Raw genomic sequence first — 23,730 nt, 5'->3', positions numbered from 1 at the left:
AAGCTGTTCCAGTTGCACTGAACATCTCCTGGCTTCTGAGGCTTTCTGGAAAGCCCAAAAAGCCTGGGAGTGCAACCACAGAACTGTGGAATGGTGTGGGCTGGGAGGGACCTTAAAGCCCATCCAGTGCCACCCCTTTCCTTGTCCTTCCACCAGAGGAAACTCCACAAGCTCCTCATCCATCCCACGGAGCTCAGAGCACAAGGAGCCTTTCCCCGTGCCTGGCCTGGGGATGATGAGGTGTCCCCTGGCCCAGGGGTGGAACGTGAACAACAAACACCAGCAACACTCCAGCAGCACCACTTTGATATTAGCTCCAAATGGGACTTTATCACCTGCACAATGATCTTACAGACACTAATGAGAAACATTTGCTAACCCCCAGCTCTGAGTGAGGGAGACAAGGCCCTGCCCAGCCAGCTCAGCTCTTAGGGCTCTCTCTCTTCCACCTCACACTGCTGTAGCTAAGCTCAGAAATAATTCAATTCTTGATCCTCACTCCAAGTTACTTCTTCTCATAAACCAATACTCTATACACAAGCAGTGTTTACATATATATATATAAATATATATAGATTATATATTATAATATATATATAACCTAGCTGTAACCCTACAAGTTGTTCACATAAAGGTAAACCTGAACCATGTAGAGAACAACTCCATATATATAAAACCCCAGACCATATCTAACTTTAAGTACTGATGTTTAAAGCTTTTACCTCGAAAAAATGAGCAGGTTGCAGATAATGCCAGTAAAAACATTCATTCATAGGAGTCAGACAAATATGAAAATTCCTTTCACAGTGTATTTTGTATGGACTTTAAAAATATGGCTCAGAACTTTATTAGACTTTCTATTTAAAGTTATCTGTGCTCTGCTGAGGCCATGTTTACAGAGAAAACTGCAATAAAGCCACAGGAGATATAAATTAAGAATAATTGAGCTATTTCAGTGCTCTGTCTTTATACAGACACGTTTCACACAAGAAAGATCATGCTTTTGTTTTCCCTAAAATGCAACCCAGCATTTCTATTCCTAAACAATTCCTCAGGAGATAATTCTTGATCTGAATGCCAGAATTAATTCCTGAGGCCACTTATCAGTAACCTTCCTCCTCCCACAGGAAAAAAAAAAAAAAAAAAAAAAAGACAAACCCAACCAGATAAAGTCCCAACATCCTCCAAGAACTTCAAATGACAACAAAATCCCCCCAAGCAGGACAATCCCATGAGTGTCCCAGGCTGACAGCAGTGTTTGGAGCTTGCAGATGTTCCATGGGAAAGCCTCTGGACCAGGAGCAGTCAAGGGACCCAGAGTTTTAGTAAAGCCTGGGAAGTTTGGATCAATGTTGGAAACAAAAGCAGTTTAAGACATTCAGGGAATTCTGATCCTTGCTCTTTGGAGATCAGATTTTAACTCAGTCACCACTTTCCAAAACTTTCCAGGGTTTCTGTTCCCTACAGCAATGACTGACAAAGTAAAAACCTTCGCAAATGTCAAGTCCTGCCATTTCTTCTGTTTTGTACCCAGCACCCAGAACAGATAACAAAGCACCTCCCTACTGCAGATGTTTTTCAACAGCTGTGGCAATGATCAAACTGCTGAGAAGTCACCTCTGCATCCCAGAAACATGGAATGGGCTGGGAGGGACCTTAAAGATCATCTGCCTGGCAGGAGGGACAGCCAGAGGGGACAGGGACAGGAGCAGAGGGAATGGCCTCAGGCTGGGCCAGGGCAGGCTCAGCTTGGCCAGCAGCAGGAATTTGCCCATGGAAAGGGTGCTCAGGCCTTGGCAGGGGCTGCCCAGGGAGCTCTGCAGTGCCCATCCCTGCAGGTGTCCCCTGGAGGTGGCACTGAGTGCTCTGGGCTGGGCACAAGGTGGCCATGGGGCACAGCTGGCACTCCCTGGGCTGGCAGGGCTGTGCCAGCCCCGGGAATCCCAGGATCTCTCCCACATGGGCTCCTCCAGCAACTCCAGGCCCAACTGAACTGTGCCTGGATTGCAGCACCCTTCTCAAGAGGTGACTGACTCTCATTTTAAAAGATTTAACACAGTGAAAAGCCAGTGTATCACTCAACTGCTCCTAAACCCCTTAATAAGAAATAAGTATCTTGTTTTATTTTCAGTTTAAGAGCTGTTGGCTTCATTCAGAACCACCAGACCTGGTAAAGCAGGAATTCCAGGAGTTTCTTAGTGCTACATTGTGTTTGCTTTTTAAGTTGCCTTTCCTGACACAGGTGCAGCAGTGACCTGTTTGCTCCATTTCTTTGGGGGAGTGTGTCAAAACCCCTCATTAACACAATGGCAGTGGGCAATTTCTGACTCCCCCTCCTTTGAAACAAGTACTGAACCCAACAATCTGCAAGACAAGAATTAGGAAGTTGGGAATACTTGCACACCTACAACAACCTTAATAGCATCCTGACACTAACTTCAAAAATGATCTGGAAAGGAGGACAAGAAAGTGCAGGATACCCTGCTGGATGTGAGTGTTGTGTGCCTTGGATCTCACAGTCTGTTTGGTCTGACAGACCTGGAGCTCCCAGAGCAGATCCAGCAGAGCTGAGCAAGGGCCTGGAGCCCCACCGTGCCCTGGAGAGCCTGGGGGAGCTGGGGCTGCTCAGCCTGGAGAGGAACCACAGCTGAGAGGGGCCTCAGCCCTGTCTGTTCCTGTCTGTCCCTGTGTCTGTCCCTGTGTGCAGAGGTCAGAGCAGCCCAGGCTCTGCTCCAGGCCCAGCCATGGCCCCAGAGCCACGGGCAGGGGCTGAGCCCAGCAATTCCCCTGCCCAGCAGGCACAACTTCTGCCCTGGGCAGTGCCCAGCTGGAGCAGAGCCCAGAGAGGGGCTGGAGTCTCCTCCCGGGCACACTCCAGAGCCACCTGGACCCAGCCCTGTGCCCTCTGCTCTGGGATGGCCCTGCTGGAGCAGGGAGGTGGCACCAGGGACCCACTGTGGTCCCTCCCAACCTCACCCATCAGGTGACTCCATGAATACCAAGAGAAGCAGGTAAAGCAGATGGGTTCTGGTATTTCCATCCCATAAACTGAAGACAGTCAGTCTTTATTTCCAAGCTGTTCATCCAGCTGAGTCCATGGCTCCAGGACCCCTAAGCAATGGCACTCAGGAGACTCTTGGAACAAAAGAGAAGTGGCCAAAGCCTGGAGTCCAGCCTTGGCTGAGTCTGAGTGCTCTGTACCCCCTCAGTGCCAGCTTTATCCTCATTTGATGGAGTACATTAATCCAAGAGGAGTCTGAGAGTCACAGCACACTTTTAACCTGGCCACCCTTAACTGTTTAACTCCAGCTTTCAGAGGGCAGAGCACAGCTGCTTCGAGAGCCCAGTGCAGCCCTGGATCACTTCTGGGGGCATTTCCCCCCAACCACATTCTGATCTCTCACCACAAAGAACCTCGTTCCTTCAGTTACTGCCTCTGCAAGAACCACCCCAGCTGGGTTAGAGAAGAAATAATTACATGGCTTTTTGCAGATTATCCCTTTCCTTACTCCTGCATCAACTCAACCTATTCCACCCACCTAAGGCCACCTCCTGTAGCAAGGGGGACACAGCTGCAGCACATCCAAGTCCAGAAGATCATGGAAATACTCTGGGAAGTGGCTGATAAACTTCTTCCCTCCCTTTCCTACAGATGCCCATGACACAATCTGCCATGTGTCAATCCAGCTGGATGTCTTTAAAGGAATTAGGGCAGCCAAAGGAATAGGTCAGAGCTGTTAAGTCTGGCTTGGACAGCAGTGGTGCCTTCCAGCCCAAGATTTAATCACTTGTAGGCCTGACCTAATCCCACATAGCTATGCTGTGAAAACCCACATGCTTGTCTCAACTTTAGAGCTGACCCTTTGAAATGGGGACAATGAAAAAAAAAAAAGAAAATCAGCTATTCTTGAGTTGTTTCACTTCACCTTCCCCATCTCTGCCACTAAGTAACAGCTCTGCTGGGGGAAGGGTAGGAAGGAAGAAAAAGCCCTGAGTCAGCGCAAGTGTTGAGTCAGGGAGTTCAGGATGTGCAGTCCATTCCCTGTCCCCTCCTCCAAGGCACATCCAGCAGATAAAAGGTCTGGCAGGGCAGGGAGAGGCTGCAGCTGGTGATGAAAGCAAAGGCTCTGTCCCCTGAAGGACTCAGGGAGGTCACTCTGTCCCCTGCAAGCAGCTGCTCTCCTGAACTCTCCCAGTTACATAAGTGCAGGGCTCTGCTGGTGCAGATCTGGGAAGCAGATCTTCAAACCAGTCATTTCATAGGAGAATTATTCAGCATCTACCAGCTCTTATCAGCATCTCAGGAGCTGTGTCAGCCCACATCACCACTGCCTGGGGCAGCTCCTCTCTCCCACCCAAGGACACTGGGCTCTGGATTTCTTCCAAGCTCTGTCTTCTCAACCCCTGCAGGACCAAGGAGCTCTTCAGATGCACAAACAGGCTTTACCTGAGGCATTCAGACCAGGCTGTCATTCACCCTCCTTCTGGGCACACTGAGCCCTGCTGCTCCAACACTGGTTGATCACAGGTGGCCAGGAAGAGAAAGGGTCCAGCAGACAAGAAACAGCAGCTTTACAGGGAAGAAATGCAAATGTTGGACAGCAGACAGAGAAACTTCCTGGGACAGGACAGGCCCTTGGGCATTTGTAAAATCAAGGGATTTCCTTGCACTGCCAAGGGGGCTGAGCAGGCACCAGCTCACAGGGAGGGTCAGGGACTCTCACATAAAGCCTAAACAAGGAATTAAACATGGTAAAGTTCCACTGCTAGAGCTCCTGTCTCCTATTTAAAATATCCTTAAGCACTCTCTAAGGAAATGAAGCAAAAAGGGCTTCACTGCATGAGACAGGGACTATCCCAAAGCAAGGGTTTCCTGTTCCATGAGATCAATTCCTTCAAAATGCTTAAAACCAGTTTTCACACAAGAGCAAAACCATCCCAGGTGTGACCACAAAACCAGGCAAGTGATACATGTAATGGGATAAGGGAGAAAACCAACAGTCTGCAAGATGAAAAACAAACTATAAATACATATAGAACAAACACACATATATTTTAAAAGGCACAATCCAACTCAAAAATCCTATTTCTAGATTAAATAAATTATTGACTGCAAGTACATTCAAATGGCACAAAAAGAAGTTGTGTAAGGGCATGTGCCAAGCTTTCTTTCCAGGTGACAACTGTGCTTTCCCAGCAGTTCCACTTAAACCAGGTTCCTGCATCTCAACAACAACTGGAAAAATTTCAGCCCCTGGCTTGGGTAAAGGAATCACTGAATGTTTTGGTTTGGGAAGGATCTCAAAGCTCATCCCATTGCACCTGGGCAGGGACACCTCCCACTGTGCCAGGCTGCTCCAGCCCCAGTGTCCAGCCTGGCCTTGGGCACTGCCAGGGATCCAGGGGCAGCCCCAGCTGCTCTGGGCACCCTGGGCCAGGGCCTGCCCACCCTGCCAGGGAAGGATTTCTCCCAGTACCCCATCCAACCCTGCTCCCTTCCAATGCTGAGACACAAGGCCAGCAATAATCCTGCTGGATGCATTACCGGTGGTAATAATGTCAAGTTCAGACACAGCAAAGAAATGAGCAAAACAGACACAAAACAAGGGAAGACTTCCCATGTATTTCACTGGACTTGAGGGGTAAGGATTTATGGAACAAGATTTCCCCAAATCAAACAGAGAGTGAGGTTCAGGTTTGTCTCTACACAAAGCCACAGCTCAAGGCAAGAGTTTATTGGAAGAACAGCCAGATTTCAGCTCTAGCTCTGCCCCACAGAGCAGCACTGAACCACTGAGGGTGGCTCCAAGTGACCCCAAGTTCCAGCTACTCTGCACTTCTGCCAAGGGCTGGGAATCATTTCAGGCCGTGCTGGAGACACAACAAGAACATGCACACAAAGCCAAGAACTCCAAGGAAAAATCCAGATATGGAAGACAGGGTCTTTTTAAAAAAAAAAAAAGTATCAAAGAGTTAGGGAAGAGATGCTCATCCTCACTATCTAAGTACCTGGAGCTGCTCTGGAGGATGGAAGGATGCAGGCTGGGGTAGAAGCACCATGTGCACAGGCATTTTCCATGCTGGCTCTGAAAACTTTGTTATGATCCTTCTCTAAATGAGCCAGGAAGTCTGGACAGTTAATAACACTGCAAAGAGTAATTTTCCTGTCCTGAAATGCTTTAATACGTCTTTCCAGGATAAAAATTCCTTTCCTGCAAGAGGATAAGAACATTAAGGCTGTTGTTAGTGCTAATGGTTTATTTACTGTAAGTCACAAATCTGTGCCATGGGGAGGTTTGTTTACTGTAGCTCACAAATTTCTCCCCTGTGGGTACTTCAAAAGCTGACTGGTTTGCTGTTCCCTGTAATCAGGAAAATGTGCTACAAGGTTGTGGGGCAGCCTTGCACTGGGAAAAAAATCCAACTGCAAAACTGTAACATGATGCTGATTTCCCAGCATAATAGATCTAAAAAACCTTTCAAGTTTGATTCCAGAAGAAAGCCAAGGCAGCTGTGACAACCAACCTCCTCCTTAAAACCCTCACATTTGCAAGTTTTTAACATGCTGCCTGATAATCAGTGCCCAAGTACACCCACAAATTGTTCTCCTGGGATGTCACAGCCTGATCCCTGCTCACTGGCACTGTGTGCTGGCAGCAGCTTGGTTCCTACAGAGCCACCCTGAACTCTGCATCCCCACAGAGAATCCCCAAATCCCTGGGGCTGGCACAGCCCTCCCAGCCCAGGGAGTGCCAGCTGTGCCCCATGGCCACCTTGTGCCCAGCCCAGAGCACTCAGTGCCACCTCCAGGGGACACCTGCAGGGATGGGCACTGCAGAGCTCCCTGGGCAGCCCCTGCCAAGGCCTGAGCACCCTTTCCATGGGCAAATTCCTGCTGCTGGCCAAGCTGAGCCTGCCCTGGCCCAGCCTGAGGCCGTTCCCTCTGCTCCTGTCCCTGTGCCCTGGCAGCAGAGCCCGACCCCCCCGGCTGTCCCCTCCTGGCAGGGACTTGTGCAGAGCCACAAGGGCCCCCTGAGCCTCCTCTGCTCCAGGCTCAGCCCCTTCCCAGCTCCCTCAGGAATTCTCCAGCCCCTTCCCAGCTCCCTCAGGAATTCTCCAGCCCCTTCCCAGCTCCCTTCCCTGCCCTGGACACGCTCCAGCCCCTCCAGGGCTCTCCTGCAGGAGCAGAACTGGACCCAGCCCTCGAGGGACCTCTCCGAGCCAGCACAGAGGGACAATCCCTGCCCTGCTCCTGCTGGACACACTGGGGCTCATCCAAGCCAGGATGCTTCCTCAGCAAAGGTAAGGAGAGAAAAAAGGTAAGTGAAGAGATGAAACACAGTAAAGAGAGGTCAGGGAGAAGAGAGCCAAGGAATGATGAAGAGCAGGAAGGGCAGGATACAGCAACTCCATGGTATAAACACAACTCATCCCTTTCCTCCCCCCAACTCCCACAGCTCTTACAGCACTCCAGTCAAACCTGCCAAAGGCTGAGCTTTCCCAGATTCACACCTCTGGGCAGAGATCAAACCTGCTCAGAAGAAGGTGCTACACCCACCACAGAACAATGATCTGAAGACAGAAGTTTCCTTTAGGGTCTGACTTGCCTTGACAGCAGTTTGGAGAGAACCTTTTCCTGATCTCGAGCCCAGACTCGAGCTGTTCCCTCAGGTGCTGTTCCTGCTCACAGGGAGCAGAGATCAGTGCCTGACAATGACAGATATGAAAGGTTTGTACAATTTATAGCACAGGAGGAACAAGTGGCACAATTTATAGCTCATACTTGCAGCAGTGGATTAAACTAGACAATCCCAATCCATCCAGGTGATTTCAGAAGCACTGCCACTCCTGACTGTGGACCAGGATTCCTTTATTTCTCCATCTGGCTCATTAAAAAGAGGGGCAATTGAACATGGCAGCAGCCTTGTGACTCCAACAGGACACGGCTCCAGGGCCACTTGCTGCAGCACCAAACCAAGTCCCCAGCAGGGCTGGGAACAGCGTGAGGAGCAGAGGCTCTCCCAGCAGGCACTGCAGTCAGCAGGAACTGCTCAGCTCCTGGCTCCAGCACAGCATTCTCCACGAGCTGGCAACTGCCAGCATCTCCAAAATAACCTCTGCACACTAAAAATACATTTCTGGCTATTTACCTTCTGAGTTGAGAGCTCAAAATGAAAACTGGCATTCTAATGATGAATCTACAACTTCATCAATCATTACCTTCTGAAACAGCAGGCCAGAGTTTATGGCAGTCACTTGGCTACAGAAGTGCAACCTAAAGATATTTTACAGGAAAAATTAGGTTGTCAATATTTCAACTATTCAAAACCACCCATACTGAAGCACTTACAATCAAACCTTCATCAGTCAAAAAAGCCTTTCTCAAAATCAACAGTGAAGTTGCCAATTCTCCTGGAAAGTACCACAGGTGTTTACTGGTGCTTGAAGTGAAGAGAAAACCCAAAATGAACTTGCTGGGGTGAAGAGCTGGCTGCTTGCAGAGGAAGGAATCTGAATTTTTGCCTCAAAACTAACTTGTCCCCCTTTGGGGAAAGGAAACTCAACCACCAATGACGCCAGGAAAATTAATACACAGAACCAGAGAATGGTTTGGAAAGGACCTTAAACTCATCCTTCTGCACCTGAGCAGGGACACCTCCCACTGTCCCAGGCTGCTCCAGCCCCAGTGTCCAGCCTGGCCTTGGGCACTGCCAGGGATCCAGGGGCAGCCCCAGCTGCTCTGGGCACCCTGGGCCAGGGCCTGCCCACCCTGCCAGGGAACAATTCCTCATTGCCAAGATCCCACCCAGCCCTGCCCTCTGGCACTGGGAGCCATTCCCTGGGTGCTGTCCCTGCATCCCCTGGGAATTGTCTCTCTCCAGCTTTCCTGGGGCTCCTCCAGGCCCTGCAAGGCCACCCTGAGCTCAGCCCAAAGCTTCTCCTGTGCAGGTGAGCAATGCCAGCTGTGCCAGCCTTTCCTCCCAGCAGAGCTGCTCCAGCCCTCTGCCCATCCTGGAGCCTCCTCTGGGCTCTCTGCAGCAGCTCCAGCTCCTCCAGGGCTGGGGCAGCTCTGCAGGTGGGAAATCACCTGAGGGGCACAGGGACACAATCCCAATCCCTCTCCTGATCCCAGCTGGGGGCTCAGCCCAGGGCACAGGGGGCTCTGGGCTGGGGCAGGCCCAGCTCTCCCAGGGCTGCTCCCTCTGCTCATCCCAGCCTGGACTGATCCTGGTTGGGATGATTGGTTGCCCCAACCCAAGTGCAGCACTTGGTACTTTCCTAATGCTGAACCAACAGAGGCACTGAACATGCCAAGGATGATCCACAGCATTCTCCAGGTGATAAGTTCAGCCCCCAAGCTGTGACCAGCCAGACCAGGCCCCATGGAGCACTTATCACATCAGATCCGCTTTGCTTTCTCACAGAAATGAATAATTAAGTACCTGTAGAGATAAAACTACATGAATATGCCTCAGTTCTCATCTGATTAAATGCTGCTGCTGACAGTTTGAGAGCCCAAGCACTCAGCACTCCTCCAAATGTTCAGCTGGACCAGTGCAACTTTCAGGCAGGAAACCCCAAATTACACAAGAAAAAGTCCAGAAAAAAAAAAAAAAAAAGCCACTTCACATGTTTAAAGGAGCAAACAGCAGCAGCAAATAATCCTCAGCTAAGGTCCCCAGCAAGAGATGCCCTCACTCTACACTGAAGAGGCCATTTACCCTCACACTTCTGTTCTTTTCCCCTTTTATTTGTAGTTCTCCAGCAAACATTATCCATGACAACTTTCAAGCTGCTGGAGCTCTATATGGCAACAGCTCATGGCTTCCAGCCCTGAAGAATCTCACTAATTATTTCAATGAAATGAGGACAAATGAAGGAGTAACACAAGTATTGGGGTATATGTTTGTCTATGGCCCTTTTAATGATTGCTTGGACAGCTGGGAATTGGAATGCTCGAGGAGCAGAAAGAAGGGAGGAAAAAAACCCCAAGCAGCACCTCTTGTTCCTTCAGGACATGAACAAAGGAGAAAGATTTTTGAATTGGGCCCAGCAGAAAAATCAGCATCTTCCAATCTTGAGCTCATTCCCTCAGCCTTCTGAAAGGTTCCTGTTTAAGAGCCCCAAACGAGGGCTTGCAGGGGCCTCCCAAATCCTGGCAGCCAGCAGCCAGGACAGGGTCAGAGCACTGTTAAAATCCTCCAGGAACTGGAGGTACAAGTTGGGAGAATCAGGTTGGAATGAGGCAAAGAAACTGAGCAACAGAGCAAATCTTGCAGGCTGAGGAGGAAATGCAACACCTCAGGACAACGTGCACGAGAACCTGTCAGGGAATTCTGGGGAGATTCCCAACAACCACCATGGAAAAGGAGGCAAAAGTTCCTGAAACACAGGCATGGCAGAGCTGAGGCCAGAAATCCCAGAATCTCAGAAGGAATCCCAGAAGGACTGTGTTGGGAGGGACCTCAAAACTCATCCCATCCCACCCCTGCCGTGGCAGGGACACTTCCCACTGTGCCAGGTGCTCCAGCCCCAATGTCCAACCCTGGCACTGCCAGGGATCCAGGGGCAGCCCCAGCTGCTCTGGGCACCCAGGGCCAGCAGCCCAAATTGGGCTACCAGAGAACTCAGCTTTGTGCTTTGCTCATCTGCTTCAGAATTTGGAGAGTCTTTCATTGCTGGCAGCTCAGGAAGCTGTTAGACCACTTCTAAATAAAACATGCAGAATATTAAGACACATCCAAACACACCTGCCTGAACAGGCAAACACCACATGTGGCTTCCCCCAAAGCCTGGAGAGAACATTCCAAAGAAATCCTGCAGGGATACAGCATGAAGGGCATGAAGCACCCTGCCCACATCCTGGGTTTCAGGCTGCTTTCAATGGAACCCTGGAACACACTCTGTGTGACAGAAGAATTGATCTGCTTTGGCAAACAGCAGTTGCAGAGCATCAAGCCCCAGTAACACACAGAAATCACGTGTGAATTAAGCATTATGAAAAAAAACCCACACACAGCAAAAAGCTCAAAAAGCCTGAGGGGGAACCATGGATGTTCCAAGCAGGATCTCATGGTTGCAAGTGAGATTTAATTTGATTTCAATGCAAAGTTCAGTGTTTAGACCCATAATAAACTCACAGAAACCTCATTTTTTAAATGCTTCTCTCTAGACTGGACAGACTGAACAGATACACAGAGATCTAAGGGAATAAGAAAAAAAAAAGCCATAACATTAAAATGTAACAGCTTGGCCAAAAATATGAGTAACCAGATCCACAGTGCCAGAGGTCAGAGATCCACCAGCACTGCTCCTGCCAGCCATTGAAAGCCAGGAATAAAGGAGTCCTGCACGGAGGCACTAAGCCAGCACCGTCCCCAGGGACAAAGAACTTCACACATTTTTTCAGTTACCTTGCCAAGAACTTCCCCACTGTATCCAACACTAACCATGGAATCTGGAAGGAATATAATGGTTCTATAGCAACCAGCTGTGGAGATATTTTTCAAACAGAACAAATTGGATACAAATGCCAAATACTTTCCCAACTAATTTAGCCTATTCCTAGTGGGAGGAGAAAACTCTGGTCACTGCTGTGATCCAAAACACAGCGTAAATCTGAGTTCTGTACAGAACTCAGGCAGTTGAGAACAAATCTGATAAGCAGGAGCAGATAAACAGACACCCAGGTGTGCCCCCTTTGTTAATCTGCCAGGACACAACTCCAGCAGCCTCTCTCCTTGGGAGCAGCATTTCCATGAGACTTTTCCACACTGGTTACACTCCCCCCACCACAGGCCAACTTTACTAATATTTCCATGTCCCTTGGAAGAGTTCATCAGGGAACCTTCTGGGGAGGTGAAGCAGTCACATAACACACCAGCTCTACAGTGGCAACCACACATGAGCCTCAGCAAGAGAGCCCTGGAGGGGCTGGAGCGTGTCCAGGGCAGGGAAGGGAGCTGGAGGGGCTGGAGAATTCCTGAGGGAGCTGGGAAGGGGCTGGAGAATTCCTGAGGGAGCTGGGAAGGGGCTGGAGAATTCCTGAGGGAGCTGGGAAGGGGCTGAGCCTGGAGCAAAGGAGGCTCAGGGGGCCCTTGTGGCTCTGCACAAGTCCCTGCCAGGAGGGGACAGCCGGGGGGGTCGGGCTCTGCTGCCAGGGCACAGGGACAGGAGCAGAGGGAACGGCCTCAGGCTGGGCCAGGGCAGGCTCAGCTTGGCCAGCAGCAGGAATTTGCCCATGGAAAGGGTGCTCAGGCCTTGGCAGGGGCTGCCCAGGGAGCTCTGCAGTGCCCATCCCTGCAGGTGTGCCCTGGAGGTGGCACTGAGTGCTCTGGGCTGGGCACAAGGTGGCCATGGGGCACAGCTGGCACTCCCTGGGCTGGGAGGGCTGTGCCACCCCAGGGATTTGGGGGTTCTCTGTCTGTAATCTGGGTCCTGTAAGCTCCCAGAACAATGCAGGGATCTGGCTCTCACCATGTTTAGATGAAGCCACTCCTGCTTTAGGTTTCCTGACATGCAGAGCCATAAAAAGACCCAACCTCCCTCCTGCAGGCCAACAAGCACCTCAGTTGAAGCATTTTTCTCAGCAAAACAAGAACAAAACACCCTGAGAATTCATGGTTGTGCTTTCCAATAGCTCAAAGACAAAACAGCAAACCTACATGTAACTTGTAAAAATAAGGAAAATCAAGTCTAGTTTTAGGCTCACACACATCAGCCCAAGTGCACATCTTTGGAATGCTTATTTTAGAAGTCTACAAATCAAAAGAGAGGTGGAAACCACCTAACTAGGTAACAGCTCTCCTTCCTTCTATCACAACAAGGCTTGTTTATTCTGTGAAGATTTAAATAGAAAGTTTTTAATCTTTAATGAGAGACAAAGCCAAGCTAATGCAAGATGGAATTATTGGTAGGATGTATTCACCTGCTTTCATAATACTGTACAGGGATATCAACAGAACTCAACAGGTAAATGTTTGAAATCACAGGATGGTTTGGGTTGAGAGGGACCTTAAAGCTCACCCACCTTGCCAGGCTGCTCCAAGCCCCAGTGTCCAACCTGGCCTTGGGCACTGCCAGGGATCCAGGGCCTGCCCACGCTGCCAGGGAGCAATTCCTCATTGCCAAGATCCCATCACACCCTCCTCTCCTTCCTCTAAAAGCCATTCCCCTTTGTCCTGTCACTCCATGCCTCTCTGGGAACTGCAAAGTTCCTCAGCTGAGATGGATTCCATTTCCCCCTTTGGTTAGCTCTGCTCACCTGCTGTTTTCCCAGCTCCCCTCCCCAGCTCCAGAGCCTGGCTCCTCCCAGGATCTCAGCTCCTTCACAGAAGTCCTGGAGAACTGGCCCAGGGTGCCCAGAGCAGCTGGGGCTGCCCCTGGATCCCTGGCAGTGCCCAAGGCCAGGCTGGACACTGGGGCTGGAGCAGCCTGGCACAGTGGGAGGTGTCCCTGCCACGGCAGGGGTGGCACTGGGTGGGCTCTGAGGTCCCTCCCAATCCATTCAGGGACTGCCAGAAAAGCCAGGGCAGCCCCTTGTCCATGGCTGGTACAGTGCTGGTGTCACATTAAACGCGTTCATCAGAGCCAAGCCAGCCTGGGAAGCTGCATCCTGCTGTATCCAGGTCACCTGCAGCCTTCTGCCCTTGTATTTACTGCCTTTCCAAACCTCTCCAGCTAAAAGCTACCTCAGATGGAGAGGAATTGCACATAGGAGTTTCTGGGGAGGATTCGAAGACTTTTTTTTAATAAGTATTTATGTATTTCTCCCCTTTCCTCTTCCCCCCCACCCCCCTTCTGAAGCTGGGAAAGGATAGCAAAGCACAATAAACCTGCCCACAAAAAGAAACGAGGTGTCAACAGAATTTCAGTGCTCAAGTTCCCTGGGTGTCATTTCAGTGCACAAAGCTGGACTGAGTCAGCATTTTTCATTCATAATGCTGGCAGGATTTTGAAGGGGGTGTTTTAAAGATGAGGACTCAATTTCTGTCACTGGTTCAAACTTCCCAAGCAGAATGTCTCATTTTAACATGACAACTGAAGAGATTCACATGATTATATTCCCAGCACACACGTAGCTGCTGCCCTGCCCCAGCCAGACTGTGCTTTGTTTTCCCTAGCAAAGCCCAGGTGGTTTAATCCAGGATTGCATCAAGGTAATCCAGGGAAAGCCGGAACTTGGCATTACCATAACAGATTCTAGAAACCCTAGGAATTGAGCCACTCCAGCAGGATGGCCTGATTTCCTTGGAACTACAGAGAAACATTTTCCTGGTTGAAGCACAGAGAGCAGGAAAAAATGCAACATTATTTCTGATTCTTCACATGATCACTGATTGCAGCAATTTTATCACCCATCAAAAAATCCTCCTGGCCTTTTATTTCCACCAAAGTCCTCAAAACCCCCCCAAGACACAATGGGGACAAAGTTTATTATTCAGCCACCAGCAGAGCCACCGAGCAATGAGTGCAGCTGAATAGAGTGCAGCCTGTGAGGCTGAGCTTCCAGCTAACATGTCATCCCTGGAACTCGCTCAGCTCTGCCAGCCCAGCACCAGCACGAGCCAAGGCACTGAAAGGTCAGAGCTCCAGCTCTGCCTCCCAGCTCCAGCTCCAGCTCTGCCTCCCAACTCCAGCTCCAGCTCTGCCTCCCAACTCCAGCTCCAGCTCTGCCTCCCAGCTCCAGCTCCAGCTCCAGCTCTGCCTCCCAGCTCCAGCTCCAGCTCTGCCTCCCAGCTCCAGCTCTGCCTCCCAGCTCCAGCTCCAGCTCTGCCTCCCAGCTCCAGCTCTGCCTCCCAGCTCCAGCTCCAGCTCTGCCTCCCAGCTCCAGCTCCAGCTCTGCCTCCCAGCTCCAGCTCCAGCTCTGCCTCCCAGCTCCAGCTCCAGCTCTGCCTCCCAACTCCAGCTCCAGCTCTGCCTCCCAGCTCCAGCTCCAGCTCTGCCTCCCAGCTCCAGCTCCAGCTCTGCCTCCCAGCTCCAGCTCCAGCTCTGCCTCCCAGCTCCAGCTCCAGCTCTGCCTCCCAGCTCCAGCTCCAGCTCTGCCTCCCTGCCTCCCAGCTCTGCCACCCTGCCTCCAAGTGAGTGGGGAATCCAGCAAGGAAAAAGCAATCCTACAGATCCCTACTCCTTTCAGTCCTGCAGCTCTCCTCCTTCTCCTCCTCTCTCAGCAAGGACTCCAAAGTCTGTCATGAGAGATAAGCGGGAGCAGAGTGAAACCAGCTCAGATCCCACCAGTACACCTGAGAAATTCTGAATTCTCCAACTGAAATCTCAAGAGTTTGGCTGCAGTTTGACCAAGAAGCACAGCACAAACACATTAACATTGGAAAGAGCTGCCCGGGGAGCTTTGGAGTCCCCATCCCTGCAGGCATCCCCTGGAGGTGGCACTCAGAGCTCTGGGCAGGGGACAAGGAGGGCTCTGGGCACAGCTGGGACTCCCTGGGCTGGGAGGGCTTTTCCAGCCTCAGGGATTCTGGGAAATGGTGATGTTTAAAGGCTCAGAGATCCCACATCACATTTTGCTGTACACAGGCTGTATTCAAATGAAGTGTGATTAACAGAAAACTTTGCCAGATTTCCTAAAATCAAAGAATCCCAGAATATCCTGAGCTGAAGGGACCCCAGGGATGCCCCAGTGCCAGCCCTGCCCTGCCCAGACCCCACCAAGCCCACCCTGGGCATCCCTGGCAGCGCTGGCCAAAGGCTCCTGGAGCTCTGGCAGCCTCGGGGCCGTGCCCATTCCCTGGGCAGCCTGGGCAGTGCCAGCACCCTCTGGGGAAGAACCTTGCCCTGAAATCCAACCCAAACCCCTCCTGGGCCAGCTCCAGCTGCTCCTTGGGTGCTGTCCCTGCTCACCAGAGAGAAGAACAGGAATGGGCCCACATGTTCACAGAGAGCTGGGGGGACAGGAGAGGCACTCAGGGGTTTGATTTTAAATTCTAAATTCTTTGGGTTAAATATCCCCAGTAGTTAATACAGATACAGTGATTTATTGAGCCATACAATAGCATTTGTCAGCAGCTCAGAGTAATGCTGAGAGCACTTGACTCTAAAGGATGCAGATGCTTTTTCCCTCCTCACAAAGCAAAATTGTTCTGCTTGCATCATCTGCAGACAGCACGAGTTTGAAGCAATGCCCTCAGATTTAGATACTGAGTTGAAAGAGCAGCACCAAACAATTCTGCCAGACAATCCTGCCAGACTGCAGCTGGAGAACTTCCTATTCCTGTGTCACAAGAGCTTCCCAGCCACTGTGCAGAGCTCTGGGATTTACGGGTCATCCTTCACTTCTGACTCTGCAAAAAGGATGACTAAACAACCTAATAGAAGCATGGAGCTGGGAAAGTGAAAATGCTGCACAAGCTTCAGCTCCATTCAGATCACCCTGATAACAGCTGTGATAAGGAAGCATGTTCTGAGCATGGATAACACCTCAGCTTCCTGTCAGCTCAGCAGGCTGGGGTCAGAGACCAGGAAGCCCCAAACAGAAGGATTAATCTGGTTCAGTCCCATGTCAATTAAGGATCTCCTGGTCACGAGCCCAACATCCCCTCTGGTCCCACCACAGCCATCTGAAGGGCTCTGGGCCCACGGGAATTCCCAGCCCTGAGAGAGACTCCCTGATCCCAAGGAAGCCAGAGACCCCTGGGCACAGCCAGCTGGAGCTGCTCAGTAATGCCCACACAGCACTGAGGGCTACACCACCCAAAGAAAGAACTGCATTTGCCTTCTTCTTCTGGCCATGCCAGCGTCATTTGACAACATTTCCCTGAAGCAACCTCATTTCTCAGCAGCAAATAACCACAAAAACTAGATTTCAGTCACACTTCCTAAAATCCATGCAGTGTGTTAAATAGCAGGTTGCTCTTTGTTCTTTAACGAGCACATTAGATTAGTGTGGTTTGAGAACAGAACAGCAGAACAGGCAGAAGTTTCCAAGTTGGATAATGGCTGTTTCCAAACTTTGTCCTTAGACAATTCAAAAATCCACAATGTCCTGCCATGAATTTAAGTATAGATGACCTTATGTGAAAACATATTTTAACACTTCTATGCTTTGAACTTTTCCTCTGAATAGAAATTTTACAAACCAGAACTTAAAAAAACAAAAACCACCCAAAACCCAAAAAACTACAAGGAGCAGTTGGAAAAGAACAGGGGAAAACCTCGTTACATGTCTGCTTTTAAATGTGGTACTTCCCTGAACACCTACAGTAACTTCATGCCACACTACTTTATCCCAACAAAAAAATCTGCCCTCTTCTCTTTGATGCTTATTCTGCTGTTTGCAGTCCAAGCCCACACAGAAGAACAGAGGTGTTAACACGGAAGAAAATGTTTAAAGTATTTCAGATCTCTCTACAACCCAGTTCTGGTTACAAAGCTTTTCCTGGTTGGGATTGGCCCTTACAATCCCCAACAGAACAAAACCCACAAACATCAAAATACAGAGGGTAAGAGGGAGAGAACACCTGCCAGCCTTTGGATAATGCTGAAACCAAGAGACCATTACAACAAAGAAATACAGATGCAGGACACAAGGGAGAAAGAAAAGAACAGGTAAGAATGGGGATGGCTGCAGCCAGGGAGCTGGGAGAGCAACCACAGGCACAGGCAGCAGCTGCAGCAATGGTGCAGGGCAGAGAACTGCCTCTAAAAAATTGAATTACACCAAATGTCCATGCAAACCAGCCAAGCACCAACCCTACACAGGAGCCTGTCTGTCTGAGAGCTCCAGAGAGCTGAGTTCATCCAGCTGGGGCTCACATGTGACTCAAAGGAAAATGTCAGGATTTTTGCTCAAGAAATTCAAGGATTACATCATCCCATTTGGTACATGACCAGATTACTGGCATTTTATTACAAAACACAGCTCTCAAGCTGTCAGCTTTTATGATTCTCTATAAGAATTAACTGTGCTTCCACAAAATACCCTGAAGGTTTATGAAGTTATTAGAACTTGCACAGGGTAACTGAGCTCCTGGCTGCACCTCCTCACCAAAAGCACAGGAATCCCCACACAACCTGTCCACCTCTGAAGGCCACGTGCAAAACTTACTTAAAAACCATTAAATATTGCACCTTGCAGTTCACAGGCCAGCCCACAACCTGGTACCTGGGAATCTGAAATTATCATATAAATGAAAAAAATGTGTTTTTTCAGTTAGAATAAAAGGCTTTATCACCATAAAGACATGATTAACATAGTTCTGAGTTTAATTTGTGATTAACACAAAACTGGCTCGACTGTATCTTCAGTTTTCAGATCAGTCTTGTGAACACTTAAGATACAAGCAGCAAGTTCCCAGCACAGAAGCAGAGGTGCTAAATTGTACCACAATATAAAGATTGCCATGGAGAGAGCCCTCCCAAACTCAGGCTGACCTTTGGAAGCTGAATGTGCAGCTGTCTTTCCCCAGGCTCAGCTAGCTGGGCAGCTGAGGCTGTTCAGGCTGCACAGACACAGCTGAATTCCCTGCCCAGCAGCCAAGGTTGGATCTCCCCTCCACAGTTCAGCTGGGAGGGCAAGGAACAAAAAGTCCGTGTGTGCTTGGCAGGAGGAGCATCAGGCTGAAAACAAGAGAGGCCTCTTCTCCTTCCCCCCAAGATGGGTGGGGGCTCTTTTGCAAAAACAAAACCAGACATCATTTAAACATTTCTCTCATCTACTGGTTCGAAGGGCTCAAACAGAGAGACCTAGAGGTGCTGTCAGAAAAGACTAGAAGTTCTTGCTCCCCCAAGGCACCCCCTGGATCTGCAGCATCCCAGAGGGAGGCTGGAAAACCTGGACTGCCACTCCCAGCAGGAGTGATTCTAACACAGGCTGGGCTGGGAGGGACCTCAAAGCTCATTTCATTCCCACCCCTGCCATGGCAGGGACACCTCCCACTGTCCCAGGCTGCTCCAACCCCAGTGTCCAGCCTGGCCTTGGGCACTGCCAGGGATCCAGGGGCAGCCCCAGCTGCTCTGGGAATTCCATCCCAGCCCTGCCCACCCTGCCAGGGAACAATTCCTCATTGCCAATGTCCCACCTAACCCTGCCCTCTGGCACTTTGGATTATTTCACAGGAATATTTGAATGCAGTAAATATTTCCAGCTCTGTATGGAAGTACAGAAACCCATGTGCTCCAGAGGAGGTTCAGTCTGAGTCCTGCAGAGAGATGCCAACCATTCCAGGTGGCTCCATGGGAACCCTCCCTCAGGAAACAGAGCATTAAACCCAGGTGTTCTGTGTATTTTGTATTATTTGTGTATTAATAACTACTTCCTACAAACTGCATTCCTGTGGAGCACGTGAACCTGCACCTTGAGATGATGCACAGCTAAACCCCTGTCCAGTCATTTACAGCTAATTAGTCATGCCCAGGGCTAGATCCTTCAAAGGTACTGAGGGAGAGAATCCCCACAGAAATCTGAAGGGCCAAAACACAAAGGAAAACCTGAACTTTTGAGACAACGTGTCTCCAGTGGAAAGATTTTAATAGTGTCATTAGGATTTGCTAATCCACACTATCAGTAGCAATATATTTACCTGTAATATGGAATATACCAGCAGCCCCTTGATTTTCCAGGACTGCCATCCCACAAAATCTTGCTCTTACAAGTTCCTAGGATGGAGAGGTCAGCTCTCACAGCTGTGGGCACACACAGCCATGAGGGACAATGCAGGGAAAAGGGATTGGAAACTGCTGCTGAAGAGAAACACAGCAGAGACTGAGGTTTCAGACACTCGTGGTTATTTCACAATTCCAGACTCACATTTTACCACACAACTTGTTGAAAAGCAGAGTTCACAGAGAAAAGATGCACACTTGGACACTAGCACTAATTAATTCAATTACCTTAAAAACAGCACAAGAAAAAGTAAAATATAATATCCAACACATGCAGGGCTGGTAAGAGAAAACCAAACCATGGATGCACTAGGTCAGTCAAGTTTTCTGTGTTTTCACTGATTGCAATGAAGGGAATGCTGTAAAAATGCACCTTTTGCATCAAAAATAGAATAACCTTTTTTTTCCTGAGAATGCCCAAGGATACCTCTCTTCACTCTTTCTCACTCAGAATTATTTAATTTCTATTAAATAGAAATTTTCTATTCTGGTTAAGAAGCTGATCCTCTGGAGGGGACAGACAATGCCCTGTTCACTTAGGAGAGATTAGTTTCTAATTACTATCAGCAATTAGTGCTTTCCTGCAGCTAGAGCTGGAATTTCTCTGTCAGGAACCTGACCACCTCCAGCCCTGGCACACAGAGCTCCAGAGAGATTCATTCCAGACAGGTGGATCCACCAGACACCTCCACTGGTGCCCTCCCAAACCTCACAGTTGATGTTTGTTGGATGAGGGCCTGGCAAACACTGCTCTAAATCCTTCCATCTGCAATTAAAATCCTATAGAGGCAATGCCAGCCAAAAATAACCAGTGCCATCGAGTACATTCTTTTTAAATTACACAAAGTGCACTTTGAAAAGAGGCTAACTCCTCGTGCCACAGATCCCACAGAGGTTTTAGCACCTCTCACTGAGGTTTCCTGTGCACAAGTCATTCATCACCAGCTCTCAGCCTGGAGCCCGTTTCTGATTGTCCACCACCCCCCCCAATTTCATGCTTGGCAAGTAAAAACAAAACCAAGTTGCTGTGGAGGGGGCATCCCAAGTTCAGCAGCTGTGTCCAACACAAGAGCAACGAGCACTCCAAGCTGCCAGCACACAGCAGCAGCTGAGGCAGCCCTGGGTTGTTTTATGGCAAAAAGAAACCAAAACCCCTCACATCTCCTGGCTTCCAAGCAGGTCAGCTCTGAGCCACCCCAGCTGAGAGGTGCCCCCCAAACCAACCTGCTGATGGCTCATCCTGCTCTGCTATGCACACAGCACTGGGAAATGTTTGTGGCTGGGAACCCCTGATCACAGAATTCCAACTGGTTTGGGTTGGGAGGGACCTTAAATCCCACCCAGTGCCACCCCTGCCATGGCAGGGACACCTCCCACTGTCCCAGGCTGCTCCAGCCTGGCCTTGGGCACTGCCAGGGATCCAGGGGCCTCCCCACCCTCCTAGGGAAGAATTTCTTACAGAAAGCTTCCACCCTACTGATCTCCCCCTTCCTCAACCCATTGCTTGTATTTTCCTTAACTTTTTTCCTTCATTCTTCTATTCCTCTTTTCCCTGGTGTTATCCTCCTAAAAGCTGAAGTGACAATCCCTGATTACAGTACAAAGACAAGCCATAAAAGGCTATCACACGTCATGACTCAGAAACATTTCACTGCTAGATTCACATTCCTTCCCGAATCCAAATCTATCCTAATTGCAGGATTAGAGGCATTAAGGAAAGGCCACCAAACAGCAGTGAGAGAGGGAACAGGCACTGCAGGTCATGGCTCTGAGACCCCAATCCTTACTTTATCTAGGAACCAGGACATAATGGAAAATTCTCAGGCAAACACAGCTACTCTGCAAAGGACCTTATGTGGAATGAAAGGCAGTGGGATACCAGAGAGGGAACACAGGAGCTGAATGAATGGAGTGTGCTTTGGGAAGCAGCAAGTGCAGGGTGCAGCCCACTCAGCTCTGGGGAAGCCTGAGCCTCAGACACTGCAGAAACTGCTCAGAAACACTCTCGCACGAAACACGACCCCTGTCAGGCTGCCACACCCAGGGAGGGCTCTCTAGGGCCGAGCAGAGCCTGTCAGACTGCCGGGGAGGGCTCTCTAGGGCTGAGCAGAGCCTGTCAGGCTGCCGGGGAGGGCTCTCTAGGGCCGAGCAGAGCCTGTCAGGCTGCCAGAACCAGGGAGGGCACTCCAGGGCTTGAGCACAGAGCCTGAGCTGCCTCAGCCAGCTGGCATTCATAGCTCTGAGGGAGCAGAAAATGCTGCTGGTTTCTCTACCTGTGACACCTGCTCACATCCACAGGCAGGTACCCCCTGCTGCAGCTGGGCATGGGCACATAGAGCCAGGCAAGACTCCTCCTCCCACAGGACTCTGGGGGAAAATTTTAACAGAGAGAGGAGAATTTGGTATCAATTCACTGGTATGAACTATCACAGATCCATGGAATATCCTGAGCTGTAGGGACCCCCAGGATCCCCCAGTGCCACCCCAGCCCTGCCCAGACCCCCCCAAGCCCAGCCTGGGCATCCCTGGCAGCGCTGGCCAAAGGCTCCTGGAGCTCTGGCAGCCTTGGGGCCGTGCCCATTCCCTGGGCAGCCTGGGCAGTGCCAGCACCCTCTGGGGAAGAACCTTGCCCTGAAATCCAACCTAAACCCCTCCTGGTCCAGCTGCAGCTGCTCCTCGGATCCTAAGGAAGTTTCCTGGGTGAGAACATCACCAGGTCATAACCAGCAAGGGAAGTTACAGGTGACTACAACAGAAGGCAAAAGAAAGAAGGAAAGATGGTGTGAAATAACACTCTCCAGAGCCATCAACACCCAAAATACAGTTTGGCTTTGTGATTTAAGAAAATGCATCCATCTGGAGCTTGAGTCCAATATATATTCAGTTTATATCCACAGGTATTGCCTTATATATCTATTGCCATATAAGCTCCAAACAAAAAGCACTTTGGAGCCGGGCAGTGGGAAAGGTAGAGGAGGATAGAGTGTTTCTTGTTTAAACGAGGGCCACACCATCCCACCTGGAATGCCGGTCGGTTCACTAACAGGAATTATTTACTAAACAATACTCTCTAATGAGCCATGGGAGGGTTTTCCCTTCATGCGGCAGAGAAAGACAGAATTCACAGAAAATACTGTTTTCCACAAGCAAACCCCACATTTCACCCCAAATAAAGCAGCAGCTGAACCAGAACAAAAGATATCCACAGGGAATATCATCCACAATCTTGTCTGCTCAGCCGAGGCAGAGGCACACACAGGGACACAACCCCATCCACGGACCGGCTTCCTTTCCATGACGCCCCGACAGCATTCCCCCGTTCCCCTTTGCCGAGCCGTAAGGGACGGCACTCCCAAGGCTGGCGTTCCTCGGGAATGGCATTCCCGGCGCAGGGCTCTCCTCCCTCCCTCCCCTGGCTCAGGGCGCAGCGGGCGCGGGGAGCGGCGGCCGGAGGCAGCGGGACCAAGGTGATCCCAGCCCAGGGACCGCCGCGGCGGCACCGCCACACGTTACGGGAACAGCAGCAGGCAGCCGGCCCCAGCAAGGGGCGCAGCATCGCTCACCGCCCGCCCCGGCGACCACGGGAGGCGAGGCGGAGGACCCAGGCCCTGGCACCGCGACACGCCCGGGCACCGTGAGGGGCTGAGGCGGCGCTGCCCCCCCGCCGGCCTGGGCTGAACCGCCGCCGCTCGCAGCCCGCGCCCCCCGCTGCCCCTGTCCCGCCGGGCCGTACCTCATGTCTGTGCGGGCCCTACTCACAGCCCCGGCCACGGCCAGGGCACCGAGGGGCCGGAGGGGCCGGAGCGGCGCCCGCAGCCGCCTCCGCCGGACGCGCCATCGCCGCCCTCGCCCCGTCTGAGGGGAGGGGGGAGGAGCCCCTCGCGGCCGCCGTACTGACGCGCGGCCGCGGCCCCCGCGTGAAGGGCAGGGCCTCATACCAATCACAGCCCGGGAAAGAGGCGGAGCCCCGCCCCCTTCGGCCAATCAGGGCTCCGACACCCTTCTCTGACGCGCGGCCTCCGCCCGCCCCTCGCGTGACGAGCAGGGCTCTGGACCAATCAAAAGCCCGGACAGTGGCAGGACCCCGCCTCCCTGACCAATCACGGCTGTGCC

General features: G+C 50.8%; 1 protein-coding gene across 5 annotated transcripts in view; it reads right to left on the bottom strand.

Moving 5' to 3' along the window:
- Positions 1 to 23,508, bottom strand: part of ITSN1 (intersectin 1) — a 113,238-nt gene extending 89,730 nt beyond the window's left edge. For 3 of the 5 annotated variants that reach the window (XM_059840197.1, XM_059840198.1, XM_059840199.1), the window contains exon 1: positions 23,351 to 23,508. The gene's annotated coding sequence lies outside the window, so the exon portion shown is untranslated. The remainder of the gene's footprint in view (positions 1 to 23,350) is intronic. The other 2 variants (XM_059840200.1, XM_059840201.1) reach the window with 1 other exon arrangement.
- Positions 23,509 to 23,730: the final 222 nt, after the last annotated feature.

This window comes from Haemorhous mexicanus, chromosome 2 (genome assembly GCF_027477595.1).
Source record: "Haemorhous mexicanus isolate bHaeMex1 chromosome 2, bHaeMex1.pri, whole genome shotgun sequence".
Classification (NCBI taxonomy): domain Eukaryota; kingdom Metazoa; phylum Chordata; class Aves; order Passeriformes; family Fringillidae; genus Haemorhous; species Haemorhous mexicanus.
Note: the sequence above shows the minus strand (reverse complement) of the source record. Positions and strands in the feature narration are given on the sequence as shown.